Source organism: Lytechinus variegatus, chromosome 17 (assembly GCF_018143015.1).
Source record: "Lytechinus variegatus isolate NC3 chromosome 17, Lvar_3.0, whole genome shotgun sequence".
Taxonomy (NCBI): domain Eukaryota; kingdom Metazoa; phylum Echinodermata; class Echinoidea; order Temnopleuroida; family Toxopneustidae; genus Lytechinus; species Lytechinus variegatus.
In genome coordinates this window covers 3494415-3508504 of record NC_054756.1, presented here as the reverse complement: position 1 = coordinate 3508504, position 14090 = coordinate 3494415, and the positions used below count along the sequence as shown (strand labels likewise).

At 38.6% G+C, this 14090-nt stretch overlaps 1 long non-coding RNA gene across 1 annotated transcript; it reads left to right on the top strand.

Moving 5' to 3' along the window:
- Positions 1 to 265: 265 nt before the first annotated feature.
- Positions 266 to 6290, top strand: LOC121430994. The gene is made up of 3 exons (XR_005972086.1): positions 266 to 374; positions 4071 to 4221; positions 5772 to 6290. It is a non-coding gene; the product is annotated as an uncharacterized LOC121430994 (long non-coding RNA).
- Positions 6291 to 14090: the final 7800 nt, after the last annotated feature.

Below are 14090 nucleotides of genomic sequence, written 5' to 3'. Positions count from 1 at the left end.
TTTTGTGGGGTGAAAATCTCATTGTGTTTTCATTCATTCTTACCTTACAAAGACTTTCATGCTATCACAATCTTCCCGCCACGGACACTGTTTTCCTTTGTTTCGCGATCATCGGCTTGATGAGAGCGAGATGAAGCTTCTGATTGGTCGATTGCGTTAGAGGCTCGTCCCTTTTCTACTCTTTTATTGGTCAACAAAACTTAACTTTTTCTGTATCATGTGAAATGAATATGCATCATTACTACGTGGAGTAATCACAAAATACAAACACACGAGGACGATTAGTTCCTGGGTCATGACCTCTTACCCCGACGTCAGCTTCTGCTCTTGACTGTTTTTTGATGTTTTTGATAAGATTGTAACCAAGAAATCAGGTAAAAACACCTTTCTGTTTCTGTTTTCATACATGGTTACGTATGATTGTTCTATATAATTTATTGTGGCGTGTTCATTTAGTGCAAAATTTGCTTTAAAATGTGTAAATTTCTCTCACTTTCAAGTCACAAAGTGAATCAGTTGCATACGTGTCACTCTGTGAATGGGACTCGCGTAGGCTAGGCGCAGAGCCGCGCCGCTAGCAAGCATGCAGCCTGCCGTTCATTCTGGCTAACTTGAGCTGAGCCTGAGTGCTGCCAGGCCAGGCCGGCTGATTGGGGGCTGCTGGCATGGCAGGGTACTCGTAGCCTGGCATGTGCTGTGCATTTTTTGTGACTTGTGCAGGGTGACCAGATTTCACGAAAATGAAATACGGGACAATTGACAAAGCACGCGTGCACGCTGTACGAGTGGATCAACCGAGCTGGGTCTTAATAAAAAAATCAAAGTCAAAGAAGGCTCCACAAATTATACCAATGACAATGTCAATGTTGTTAGAACTCTTCTAACTAAGTCTTGTGAAAAAAAATTACATGTAAAAATGATGTATACTATAAAGAAAGGGGGGTGAACAAAATAATGAAAGAAGGAAAGAAAAGAGATGAATTGAGAGGAATACAGAAAAAATGAAGTGAAAAATAAAGTAGAGAAAATGAAGGAAACATTTTTTTTATGAAATAGAGAAAGTTAAAATAAAAGAATGAGAGAAAGAATAAAAGGAAGAAAAAAGGGTTTCCATCATTTGAAATGAATACAGTAAAAAAGAAAGGAAGGGAAGAGGAATAATTGTGTGGAAGAGAGAATAAAGGAGAAAAAAGAATGAAGGAATAAAATGTTTCCTTCATTCTTTGAAAGAAACAAGCAAATAAAGAAGAAAACAGGAAGGAAGGGAAAGAAAAACATAAGGGAAAGGAATCAGAAGGAGAAACCGAAAAATAATGAAAGAAAGGTTGAAAGAGAGGGAGGGAGGACCGGAGGAGAGAATAAAAAGAGAACGAAAATAATGGAAGGAAAGAAAGAACGAAAAGAAAAAGATGAAGGGAAGAGGAAGTAATAAGTAAAGAAAGAATGAAGGAAATAAAAGATGGAAATTCAAACAAGAAGGAAAGAAAGAAAATGAGCAAGAGAAAGGATCAGGAAAGAAAGCTAGAAAAGATTGGAAATAATAATGAAACCAAAAAAAGCAAGCAGGAAGGATAGAAAGATGAAGAAAGTAGGATAGAAAAGGAAGAAAGAAGGAAAAAAAATCAAACTTCAAGTGCTCAAACAAACAAAAATCTTAATGACATTTGTTTGTTTTTTATGTTTTAGAAATGAATGAAATTTCAAAGTGAAACATTGTCAAACTTAAAGGGAAATCAACACAAATAAAATTGATTACATCACCAATTCAGTAATCTGAGAATCCATGATAAAGCATAAAAATATCCTGCTGATTTTGTGATTATTTTGGTGGAATAATAATAATATTACTTCTCTTTTATAGTGCATATTAAACTGAAAGTTTCTCTACGCACTTTACAATAAAGGTTACAAAGTACACATACTACAAACAAAGAAAATAGACTTGTGAATTACAGAATTACTTAAAGGACAAGTCCACCCAAACAAAAACTTGATTTGAATAAAAAGAGAAAAATTCAACAAGCATAACACTGAAAATTTCATCAAAATCGGATGTAAAATAAGAAAGTTATGACATTTCAAAATTTCGCTTCATTTCACAAAAACAGTTATATGAACGAGCCAGCTACATCCAAATGAGAGAGTCGATGATGTCATTCACTCACTATTTCTTTTGTTTTTTATTGTTTGAAATATGAAATATTTTGATTTTCTCGTCATTGTCATGTGAAATGAAGTTTCATTCCTCCCTGAACACGTGGAATTCCATTATTTTAACATTTTGTGCTTCATGCAAGGAGGTCCTAATCGTCAAATTCGTAAAAATTGAAATATTGTTTACATCCGATTTTGATGAAATCTTCAGCATTGTGCTAGTCTGATTTTTCTCTTTTTATTCAAATCAAAATTTTTTCTGAGGTGGACTTGACCTTTAATATTTAAACTTACAATTACCTATGAAATAAATACCTATACTACTGGAAAAACTGTTAATCATGTTGAGATTGTTTACACCATTGAGAATCTTCTCCAATCCTACCACACACATGCAGGAAGCCAGTGCAGGCCACGTGCATGCTGCAGCCAATACATTTACATGCTTACTTTGCGTGGGTTTGTGTTTGTATGTAGATCGAAGACAATTTTTTCTTAACTATTTGTTTGTATTGGGGAGCGAGAAAATGACCGCAGCTGGACCGCAGAACTTGCAAAAGTTTACAGTTATTGATTTTATTGTTGTCTCTGCCTTGTCAACTGTTGGTTGTTTGATGAAAATTCTTCTCTTTTCTATGCATTAATTACCAGTATATAAATATTCTGAAATACGGGACAAATGGGCATCCCTGGAAGGGTTTGCTGGGACAATGGAGCATAGTACGGAATGATCCCGGGAAATACGGATTTTCTGGTCACCCTGGACTTGTGTGAGTGTGAGAAAGTGTGCACCTGAACGTGACTGTTACATCGGATGAGTGGTGATGAGTAGCCTAGAACACTCCATGATGATATTTTTTATGATTTTGATATTGTCATTACATCACGGAGCCTAGGCCTTTAGATATGCATATAAGACTGTGCCTAGTGAACATGATACACAAGAAGGGATTGCCCTTCATATCGAACATTGTAACCATCCAATTAATTCTAAACTAAAGTGTTATTAAATTCCATAGTACCTTTATACACCTAATGCATATAAAGGTACTACTATTTCACACAAAAAATAAAATGAGTGGTTTCTTACCTCATGTTTCCATTCGTAAACACTGCAAATGCAATAGGCTTGACCCTTGAAACGCTTCAATATGACATAGCTTCGATTAGCTATGCAACGAAGTGCTGCTTTGAAGAACAATTCATAAAGAAAATTATTATGAAATTATAAAAATAAAATTTTTGATTGTAAGGTAATTATTATATAATGATAATTATTTACAATCTAATTTTTTTGTGTAGAAAAAAATTTCAACAATTTAATTCATATTTTTTGTGTATTTCTAAAAAAATAATTAAAGAAAAAAAGAAGGCTTCAAATTCGTGTCCGGACACTCAACCTCCATTCTACATATAACATGTTCCTCTGGGAAAATGCAAAATCAGAGTTTTATGATGTTACACCTGGACTCCGTAACACAAAGGTTTGCGATGAATTGCAAATATGAAAGAACCGCACTGATTGGTCCCTGGTCAGTATTTTAAACCAAATGCGCATGTAACGTTGATATCGATTGGTCAGTTCATTCAGCGATTGATCGCTAATCTTTGTGTTACTGAGCCTAGGTTACTCCAATAGATATGGAGGCCTACATAATTGTGTGTGTGGAGGGGGGGGTATACAATACATGCACACAAGGCTTATGAAAATTCAATCCCTGAAACTCTGAAAGACATGGAAAAATTTTTCAGTTGTCCCTGAATTCCTACTGGTCCAGAGAATGTTGCAAGTTCTGTCTAATGATCTTAAAAAAAGGTAGCCCAGAATTTTTCATGATTATCATCTGTGGAATGTGTAATCATAGTAAGCCATCATCAGTAATTGAATTCTGCATCTTCTTTTCTCTCTCTTTCAGAATGGTGACTGACGTACAACTAGCCATCTTTGCCAACATCTTAGGAGTGAGTCTATTCCTCCTGGTTGTTTTATATCATTTTGTTGCTGTCAACAATCCCAAGAGCAAAACAGAATGAGCTCAGTATTCTAGGTGTAAATATCCTGTACAGGTAAGTTTGTCATATTCTCTCTTGTGGTTTGTGATCGCAAGTGTGTCTGCTTTAGTCAAATTTCTGTGAACCAACGATAGGTCTGTTTGACTTTGGAGAAATTTGATTAAGAGGTATATGACAGAAATCAAGTTGTCAATATATTTTTTGTCTGTATTAAAAACACAGAAATTCGACCTCCACTGGCACTAAAACAAATATTCAACCTATCAAACAGAAATAAATCATAATAGGCATAAATAATCGACACAAAATATCAATGTGCGATAAATTTTCAATTTTCAGCAGATGTTTTGCACAATCTGTTTGATGTTTCACAAAGTGCTAAGTGTGACTTAAAGTCATGAGTATTGTAGTTGATCATGTATTGGCCAAGTCAAAGCTAATTTTTAGTCCAGGGTTCCGTAACACAAAAGGTTTGCAATGAACTGCAAATATGAAAGAACCGCACTGATTGGTTCCCGGTCAGTATTTTAAACAGAGTGCGCATGCAACGACGATCTTGATTGGTCATTGGTATTTAGCGATTGATTGCAACCTTTGTGTTACGGAGCCCAGGTGTGTTTCACAAAGACTTAGATGACTTAGAGTCGCACTTAAATGCCTAGTTGCATGCGATATAAAAGGCTTGATGGCATTGGTCAGATCGCGCATTGCATGTCATGTATGCGGCGGCATTTAAGTGCAATTTAAGTCATACTTAAATCTTTGTGAAACACCCCCCAGATTATGCAAAGGATGTCTTATTTCTTTCTTTGAACTTGATTTTTTTTTTTTAATGATTTAAGGTCCAACAGATTTCACTAGTCCAAATAGATTTTAATTTGGCAGATTGACATGTCACCTGTGTATATTAGCGCATGCCATTATGTTTGTATTGCCTGATAGCTAGATTGAAATGATATTGTAAATATTGAATGTACTGCAGTGAATGAATGAAAGTAAAAAGAAATATTGAGGTAATTGTTTTTATTCCTTTCATTTTTGGATGCTCAATTTAAAACATGAGCATATGTACAATATAAAGATATGTTGATGTTTACATAGTTATTATTAATTTTTTGATATGAGTGGAATAAAAAATGAATCTGCACTTGAAGCGAAATGTTTATAAATTTGTGTATAAAAACTACTTTCAATTTTTATTCAAAGAACAGTTTCCGAATTCTTTCAGACCGTCTGATAAATAGAAACTTCATGCATAATTGATATGTTATCTTAAACCAATTATGTCTTTTGAAATTCATGAAGGAGATTTCAACTTTAGTTTACATATATAATCCAACATTGTTTATATGTATCTGTTTATATGTATTTGTTTATGTATCTATAATTTCTATTGTGCCTTGACTATTTCTACTCAATCTTCTTGTATGTCTCATAATGTGCTTGTTATTTTGTGCAACTAAGACTGGTAATCATAGAATTCAAGGCAGTGTCCCTTTCAAAACTACTTACCACAATGCTTAGCAGTTACGTCACTAACATTATTAATTGTTAAGAAATCATTGAATGAAATTTCTTCAATTTTTCTCTTTTCTGTTCTGTAGATTGAATTTTATGACCCCCTTGCGAATCATCAGTGCTACAAGAGCATCAACAGAGGCAAGAAACCATCATGTTCAGATGACTGAGATGAAAGTAACCTCTTTCTCAAACCAACTGACATTACCCTTCAGCAACAGACGATGTACAGTGTTCACACTAGTCCTGGGATTTACCAATGGTAGCATGGTGCAAGACATACAATCTTCTTCAGTGTGAACATGTCGCAATGTCGCCTGGAAAAACATTGTACCCCAAAACATGAAGTGCTTGGTTCCAATATTATAACCATCTTTGTAACCTAACAGAATGTTGTTGACCATAATGCTAGAGCCCCACCTACGGAATCAACCTAAAGTCAAACCCTGCCAATGATATGCTGTTCCGAGACAATGTAATGTCTTTGGTGGGTCAAAGGTCAGTTTGTGTCACTATAGCATTACAGCATAAGTGTCCAAGATCAGAGGTCGGTTTATTACCGGTTATGGTGGCAGCAACGTTTCATTGTCCAGAATTGATTCCAATAAAGTTCCCTAAAAATGCCCTACTTTTACAAAGCCATAAAGTCATATTCAACAATCATGTAGCTGTTATCATTTATTAATTACATTTTGACAAAATTATATTTTTTTTCTGTTGATATAAGACAATTACATACCCTTTATAAGCTTAGTCAGTTATGATTATTCTTACATGTATTTTGTAAGCATTCCATTCTCAAAAAATGTTGGTGTAAAAGATATTATTAAAATAAATGATGTAATTATTTAAAAAACTGCCCACTTTTTGCTTCCAATGTAGATTCTGATATCAAGATGGTAAAGCATAGGGATGAGATAGAGTGGAGAGTGGGAGACAGACAGAGAGAGGGGATATAGAGGGGAATATGGAGAGAGGGGGTGGGGAAAGGCCGGGGCTGGAGCTTGTTGAGAGAGAGGGTTTGAGGGGGAGCAGTTAGAGAAAGGAGTTGGTGGGGTCGGAAATTGTTAAACGAAAGGGAATGGGACAGGGAGGGCGAGAAGATGGAGGGGGAGAGGGGCAGAGTGAAACAAAGGGAGAGAAAGGCTGGAACTTGTGAGAGAGGGAGTAAGCGAGGGAGAGGTTAGAAACAGGAGTGGGGGGGGGGGTAGGATATAAGGTAAATGAAAGGGAATGGGAGAGGGGAGGGCGAGATGGCAAAGGGCAATAAAGATGGATAGAGATGGATGGATGGGCAGAGCGAAACAAAAGGAGAGAAAGGCTGGAACTTGTGAGAGAGAGTTTGCGAGGGAGGGGTTAGAAACAGGAGTGGGGGGGGGTAGGATATAAGGTAAACGAAAGGGAGAGGGGAGGGCGAGAAGGCAAAGGGCAATAAAGATGGATAGAGATGGATGGATGGGCAGAGCGAAACAAAAGGAGAGAAAGGCAGGAACTTGTGAGAGAGAGAGGGAGTTTGCGAGGGAGGGGTTAGAAACAGGAGTGGGGGGGTAGGATATAAGGTAAACGAAAGGGAGAGGGGAGGGCGAGAAGGCAAAGGGCAATAAAGATGGATAGAGATGGATGGATGGGCAGAGCGAAACAAAAGGAGAGAAAGGCTGGAACTTTTGAGAGAGAGTTTGCGAGGGAGGGGTTAGAAACAGGAGTGGGGGGTAGGATATAAGGTAAACGAAAGGGAGAGGGGAGGGCGAGAAGGCAAAGGGCAATAAAGATGGATAGAGATGGATGGATGGGCAGAGCGAAACAAAAGGAGAGAAAGGCTGGAACTTGTGAGAGAGAGTTTGCGAGGGAGGGGTTAGAAACAGGAGTGGGGGGTAGGATATAAGGTAAACGAAAGGGAGAGGGGAGGGCGAGAAGGCAAAGGGCAATAAAGATAGAGATGGATGGGCAGAGCGAAACAAAGAGGAGAGGTTAGAAACGGGAGTTGGGGGTAGGAAATAAGGGAATGGGAGAGGGTTGAGAGGAAGACACGAGGGGGAAGGGGGACAGAGTGAAGGAAGAGAGGAAATGAGAGTTGGGGTAGAAGGAAAAATAAAAACTACTTGAGAAAAAAGAGTTAAAGTGATGAAAATGGACGGGATATGAGAGGGCTGGGGTGGTCGTGTGGACGTAGAGTGAGTTAGGCCATGCACGTCCCGATAGATGGGAATAATTCAGTAAGAATGTGAGTGAAAGTTTATGCAAATATTTGGCTTGAAATGGGGTAATTGGTATAGGAGGGGGAGAGTAAAACTAACAAAAGTGGACAATCCTCTCCAAACAACATATTTCACAAATTTCAGAATGGTTGAGACATGTGTACAGTCCCTCCCCTCACCGTCTGTGTGTTTTTTCTCTCTCTCTCCATCTCTCTTACATACACACAGGCGAAAATCGTTATCATGGGGGTCTACATCCATTTATCTTCCAAGCTTAGAATTGTCTTTCTTCTCACACATGCCCCTTTCTTTCCATATTTTCTCTCTTTATTTTCTGGAACTTTTATCCTTGCTTTAATCAATTACACATGTGCAAGAACCCCTCCACTACATTTCTTTCTCGTTTTACCCCCAATTTTGCTCCCCCCCCCTCCCGCTCTCTTTCTCTCTCACTCCAACACTATCCTCACCTCTCTCCCTACACCCCTTCCCTTTTCTCTCCATCCTCATCTCCTCCCGTTTAACTCCTTCTTTTCCCCTCTCTTCTTCTCACATCACCACCATGTACATTTCATAATAATAATAATAATGATAATAGGCATTTGTATAGCGCCATCTATCTAGAAATATTCTATTCCGAGGCGCGTTGTCATTATTATTATTACCACGGCTTTAGCTCGAGCTGCCTTTCAGCGCTCATGCAGTCAAGGAATTAATCCTGCCGGGTACCCATTCACCTCACCTGGGTCGAGTGCAGCACAATGTGGATAAATTTCTTGCTGAAGGAATTTACACCATGGCTGGGATTCGAACCCACGACCCTCTGTTTCAAAGTCAGAGGACTTATCCACTGGGCCACAATTCATTTACTTTTCAACGTGATATCAATGATTAATTACGATCAGATCGGGAATATTTCACCAAGAGAACAAATTCCAGTTTTATATAGTCAACGATTACCATAATATATTATTTTAATGGTAACTATGAACGTGATTATACGAACAAGTAATAAAACATAAGCGAAACTTTATTTTATTAAATTCTAAAGATATAATTTCAATCATAAATATTCATCAGTTCTGTACGGCATAATAATAAAGTAATATAATACATGTAGGCCAGCACTGTCATAATAACAGAATCCAAGCTATTTAACATCAATTTATTTTTTCTATTACTTGCTTTATCTGCTATTTCTTGCTTTTTTGCTTGTGCTTGAAATTATTATTTAGTTACCAATCAATACTTATTTCATGCATTCCTAATTATAAATTAATACCAGAAAGAAATGTTTACGATAATATTTCAAGAAACAAGCTTTCTCCACATGTATACATTATTTACAAATTATCCTCCTAATTTTAATTACAGTCTCTGCTACTTCCTGTTATACACAATAAATATTAATCGGTTTGATGAAATTCCACAAGTCATTTGCTTAACCTTTTTTGAAGGTGAACGTCTATGCATTAAAACATTAAAAAGAAACATTATTATTCATTATTATCACATCCACTAAAAAATACATAAAAAATTAAATGAGTAGTAAATTGATTGATTCGGATACTACTTATTGATCCGAATTCTGTACAAAAAAAAGTTAAATATATCTTACTCTTACATGCTACATACATATTCATCACATTAAATTGAGTACCAGTTTATTTGTCGTAAAGAATTATGTGCACGGCCAGATAAATGGCTCCAGATAAAACATATAAGCGTATAAAATATGAATGGTATATGATTATCACAGATCATCATTATTTGAATAAAAATTTTTAGTTTAGAACGAAATGTTTTCAACAAAAGATATCACATATTGCTGTGTCTCTCTCCCTCTGTGAGTTTGTCCATTAATATCAGTACCAAGTTTGCAATTTTGTCATGATGAATATAAACTAAGCGACGTCATAGAAAAGTTTATATACAAAAGAGCATAAAGTTATATACAATGCACATCAAATTTCATCCATTGTTTACTCAACGACCTCTTCCATCGGTGCCTGCTCACCGTCGCTTTCGTCATGGATTTCATGTACCTTCTCGACATCGTTGACAGCTTCCTCCTGGGTCTTGGTAGCCGCGGCGTCCTCTGTAGCAGTCCCTGGTCGTTCACCACCTCGTTGGCGAAGCCGTTTTCCGAGTTTCTCTCCTTTCTTACCACGACGGCAGAATCCTGGTCGATGACCACGCCCGTGGTGATCGTAGTCAAAGAAGAGCCATGGAGGGGGAAGTTGACATCGGGTTTCTTCGTGAGCACACTCCTCATCATTCTCGCATCCAGAGGTCGCCTCGTCACCATCCGATCTCTGTCGTTGTTGGTGATTCTTTCCCTGTTGCTTCCATGTTTTTTTCTGTGCCTTAAACCACTGCTTCATGGATTTCTTGAAAAACTTCTTGGCCATGCGGTGGTTGCCATGGTGATCATGGAAGAGATGATGATACATGGGAGGAATTGGTGGTCTGTTAAACCCACAGGGATGAGGTGCCATTGGTCGAGGCGTCAAGGTAATGTGAAAATGGGCGTGGCGATGGTGTTTACGCTTACCGAGGCGATGCTTTTGATGACCACGCCCATGTCTGCATCCGTGCTTACCACGGCGACGAGCACTCGATGATGGCTCTTGCTCTTTACCCGCCTCATTGGTTTGTTGTTGAGCTTGGTCAGAGGACTGCCCTTCCATCTCATGAACCTGACCGTCATGTGCAGCCTGGTCATGTGGCTGTTGTTCTTTGACACCGACATCGGGTGCGTTCTCATCATCACTCTCACTGCTGCTACTGCTGCTGCTGCTGCTCGATGACGATTCACTCGATCCACTTCCATGACGTTTCCGCCCCTCATTCATGTGACATTCGTTCATTTGGTCTGCCATCGATGCCACATTTTCATCGTCATCGTCGACCACGTATTCCATGCGTCCATGTCGACCTCGACGTCGTCCACCATGTCCATGTCGTCGACCCCAGTCCCCGGAGCCAGACCAACCTCCATGGCGTCCGCGCCTGCCTCCTCTCCCGCCGAAGACGAAACCGTGATTCATTCCGTAAGCACTTGAGGGATTCATCATCATCATCGCCATCATTGCCCGACGTCGTCCACGTCCTCCACGAGGCATCCATTCACACGGAGCTTGACGCACGCCGTCATCTCCTTCCGCATGTTGATCAGTTTCGAAACGAGAAGGGAATTCATTCCGTTTTGCCGTCCCCATGCCTGATGCTCCTGCTCCACGATCGTGCATTATGATTTTCTTGCCTTCTTTCACTACGAAATAACCCGGGCAATATAAGTTAATATCGACTGCTCAATTCTTGAAAATATAAACTTGTGATATAACTTGTTCTATCGCAGGAATATTCTCCCAAAACAACAAATTGAACCAGGTTATAAGATCGGCTTTAGAGACGAGCAGCAAATTCTGATTGTATCGAATTGAACACCAGAAAGCGAATGAATATACTGCCCGTTCCTATCCCTATATATACCTTCCTGTATTATACTGCAACGTAAATGCTACGTTGCAGTTTTGGTTTCATTTTGACACGTTTCCGAAACGTACCATGCCGTACCCGCATTGTTCTGTTCCATACCCTTGTAAACAAACGTAGGCACAACGTTGAATAGGAAGGATGACGTCATCGTTATCTTGGGAACGAGGTCGCGATCAATCACGTGATGTTGTGTACAGATAGTGCCGTTTCCTAAACGTACCAAACCGTACCAGCTTGTTCCATTCCATCGGAAGGAATTAATTGCTCTTCTGTGGCGGAGGGGGGGGGGGGGCAAAAGAAGCAAACGGGTTATATATATATGGACCGCGATAAATCATCATTTTCTGTAGGCGCGTGACAATTTAATAAAAATTGAAGATTCATAACTAGGCCTTATGAGTGACCGAGAAAATTGTGGGAAAGGGTGTTATCGGGCATAATATCACAAATTCTATATTATAATAACATGGGTATATATGGGGAAGGGTGCTATAAAGGGCACTTGGCCCTGCCCCCTTGTTATAAATCTGAATATAAGTCGTCGAAATATATCACCCAAAAAAGGGTTTTTATTTTAACAAGGTAATAATTTTGTCCCTTACATCTTAATGTTTGCACCTCCTTATTTCATTCATCTTTATTTTTTGCATTATCAAGACATGGGCCAATTGAAGGAAAGTGGCGAGTTGGGAAGGGGTATGGGGAATCGACGCTTTGTTTTACTGACCTCTTCCTATATGAGTAGAGTAATAACATTGTTGAAAAGGCTATAAAAATAACACACACACACACACACATGAAATAGGTGAAAATAAAGAAACTAAAAAGAATAAGACAAAGTGTTATACTGATTTATTTTTCAAGGCGACTCCATTCGGGCTTATATCAATCATTTTATTATACTTCGAATCTTTTCATTACTATATAGTCAGGAGGGACGTGATTTTTGAAGTTATGGAATTAAAAATATAAATAAAGGAAAAAAAGGAAGTAAAAGTTGGAAGAAAGAAAAAAAAAAGATGCTTCCGGCTCTATATCGCCATCACCGGTCAACGCAAGTTCTAATCAACTCACCTTGCCCCATGTCAAGATATCCTGACGCTGCCCCATGATAAAGTCTATCGGGAACGTTACTTGCACCACATCCCGTGACACTCACGGGACCGGTGGCAGGATGATTTAAAAAATTAGGGGCCGGGGTGGTCAAGCGAAAAGCAGAAAATAAAGTAGGCCTTTCTGTTTTGCACCCCCCCCCAAAAAAAAACCTTACTGTATCATCGTGCCCCAGCCCAGGCGCTATTTAATTGGTTTCCACGCATTCATTCATTGAAGTAGACTCGGAGGGGAGGGGGTTCGATCGAACTCCTAAATTTTCTAAAACATGAAAAATGGCGGCGGAGGGGGGGGGGGTGGGCACAAAATACCAAACAACTTGACTGACGCCCCCACTTTTTCTTTTTGCTAGTCGAATTTTTCCGAGACCGTAAGACCTAAAAGTTTTTGACCGCTGATTTTTTTTAAATAAAGAGAAGAGATCGAATCCCTGATGGGGATATGGGGGCTGGGATGGGACTGCTTCACTGTTTGACTGTTCGTTGACAATCCACGTTCAGTACTTCATTGATATGACGTTGAACATGGTCAATCGATGAAAATAAATTCAGTACACTGTGTGCACACAATACGAACAGGCATCCACAAGCTCCATGCAGTCGGCGTTATACTAGTCAGCTGTACATAGTGCATTCAGCTGTTTAATCACATGATTTTACATGCATGAATACCCCTTATATTATTAAAAATAAAATAAAACTACAATGCATGTAAGCTACAAATAAAGTAATCACTCGATCAAACAGGGTCAATATAAAGGCATATTTATAAGCCCCCCCCCCCCCCAATTTCATTCCCATTAATCAATTGTAATCAAATTTCGATGATTTTCATAGAATAAAAACAAACAATATGTTGGACAGTTGTCCGAATATTCTGGTTTCGCTTCAGATTATTTCCTGTCACCGAAAACGAGAAATTATGTAGAACCCCCATCAATACTGAATATTCTATTCTTGAATATCAATAGCCGATCAATCTGCCTCGATCTGCCTTTCATGTTTTCCACTTAAAAATACCATCTTTTATCACAAAAAAGTGACAATATTTTAGGATGACGTATCGACGCTTGTATGTATGTTCCATAATCTAAACAAGAAATTTGATGGAACTATCATATATTTATTTTGGTAATAACCACATTCGTTGTTTCAATGCAAATAGGAAAACATTATATGATAGGTGTACAGGTCTGTGTTGCCCCAGCACTGGAGTACAAAGGATGTGGGGGAGGGGGCTCATGGGGCACTTGACGCCCACAATAAAAAAAAGTTCCAAAATAAGCGAGAACTCGCTTTTTGACTTTTTTCATATGAACCACATAGCGCAGCAATTTTGAGAAAGAAAAAAAAACTAGAAATAATAGGGAAAGTTGTAAAATAAGTCTCGTTAATGTTAATAATGCGATTTAACTGTATTGACCATATTGATCTAGAAGTAGCGCATACTATGAGACAAGTGGCTATCCCATATTGCATTAGCACACGCTTTTGTACAATATGGATGCATTCAAGCATTGCTGATATACTTGACTGGGTTGACCACTTATCTTGACCAAAAGGCCTAGAATATACAGCCTATTGGAGAAGAACAATA